Here is a 1789-nt window from a genome sequence, read left to right on the forward strand (position 1 = left end):
TCCTTATAACAGGCAACCACTCTTTATTAGACTGCAGATCAACCTGCAGCTTCTCTCAAACTTTGCTCTTGGCGTTTAAGACGCTGTTTGGTTCGCCTGAGTATCCCAGAAAGGTCACTCGTTCACCAACCTTGGCTGATGATGGTGGATCAACTAACTCAACCTGGAAACAAAATGAATTCATTAGTCGTTCTTGATGAATGATCACATGTAAAGATGATAATTTCCCAGGTAAACCAACCAATATTATAATACTAAAAAACTAACAGGTTAGTAAAAGCAAAGACTTGTAAGAATGGAGGCAGAGTTAACGACTTAACTTTGTGTGGTCATCGTTTGATGCAGCCAAGACCATTGCTTGTGACTTAATGCCCCTCATGGTTGCAGGCTTCAAGTTACAAAGGACACAAACCTTCCGATTCTGCACCAGTGATTTAGAGAACATAGGAAATTCACATCCAAATGGAAGAAAATTTGAAAAGGGAAGCAAAATAAACCTGCATTTCCTCAAGAGGAATATATTTCACGAGGCCACTAACAACTGTTCGAGGGGATTCTTCACCGACATCAATTTCTTCAACATAGAGTGAATCTGCATCTGGGTGCTTCTGAACTTTTTTGATGAGGCCAACAGGTATGTCAAGTCTTGAGACAGAAATTTCTGTTTCAGCAGACTTCGTTTTTGTACTGCCAGAAGGCTTGTTATGTTGTTTCTTAGAATTTCCTACAGCAGGTCACATGAGAAACTTATTGAGCTCTAGGATAAGCTTTAACTTCATTAAGTCGAGTTTTATTAATACTTCAAAACTTGGAAAACCATTTACATTAATACAACACTAAAAAGTAGCTTCATTTGCAGGTCTAGGATAAACCTTCATGAAACTTTCTCCTTGTATCAAAAATTGTATATGGTCAAGAGTTACTAGTGCTTCAGATAAAGATGAACTCTTCTAATATATGTTTATATTTTGCAGGTTCTATTGACAAAGTTTTATGTTGTGGTTTTATTTGCCGATATGAATGGGGTACTTGAAGAGTATGATTTATCAAATCTGTTATTGTGATTGTAGCAACTACATTTCTCCAAATTTCAGCTATCAACCCTGTTTTACGTCTTCTACAGGTATTATATTCTTCCCTTTTATTTTTGGTGCTTTGCTCACATACTTTGATTCACAAAAATCCAGAATGTTGGAAAAGGTTGATATGGAAGAATCAGCAAGTGAGAAAGAGGAGTCCGATGAAATTCTACAAGTTGAAGATTTTGATGGGGCTTGAGTTGACAATAATTACTTGCAATCCTACATGGCATGAACCACCATCACAAGTTTCTAGTCTTTTGACAATTATTCATTAGTTGTAAATGAAGTTTATTTGTTTATTTGTATTGGGATAAATTTTATTTGAATATTAGACATGTTTTTTCTTTTGTGATTGTAATATAATTCTTGTATAAGTAACATTTTAAATGACATTGATATGGAAAATATTCTTTCTTTTGTGATTATGATTCTTTATTATATATTTATATTGAAATATGATATATTGGTATTAAAAGATAATAATTTAAAAGACAATGATCTAAAACTATTGTTGTTGTCTATCACCCTCAAAGACAACGGTTAAAAACCGTTGTCAAAGCCCCAAAAATGGTTGTAAACTAGCAGTGTTAATAAAAAATGCTCTAAACAACAACGGTTTTAAACCGTTGTCTTTTCATTCAAAGACAACGGTTTAAAACCGTTGCAAAACTGTTGTCTTTTCATTCAAAAGACAACGGTTTAAAACC

General features: G+C 34.1%; 1 long non-coding RNA gene across 1 annotated transcript; it reads left to right on the forward strand.

Moving 5' to 3' along the window:
* The first annotated feature begins 498 nt into the window (after positions 1-498).
* On the forward strand, positions 499-1240 carry LOC122003581. The gene is made up of 3 exons (XR_006117998.1): positions 499-634; positions 975-1123; positions 1188-1240. It is a non-coding gene; the product is annotated as an uncharacterized LOC122003581 (long non-coding RNA).
* The last annotated feature ends 549 nt before the right edge of the window (positions 1241-1789 follow it).

The sequence above is a fragment of the Zingiber officinale genome, chromosome 7B (assembly GCF_018446385.1).
Source record: "Zingiber officinale cultivar Zhangliang chromosome 7B, Zo_v1.1, whole genome shotgun sequence".
In the NCBI taxonomy this organism is placed as follows: Eukaryota; Viridiplantae; Streptophyta; class Magnoliopsida; order Zingiberales; family Zingiberaceae; genus Zingiber; species Zingiber officinale.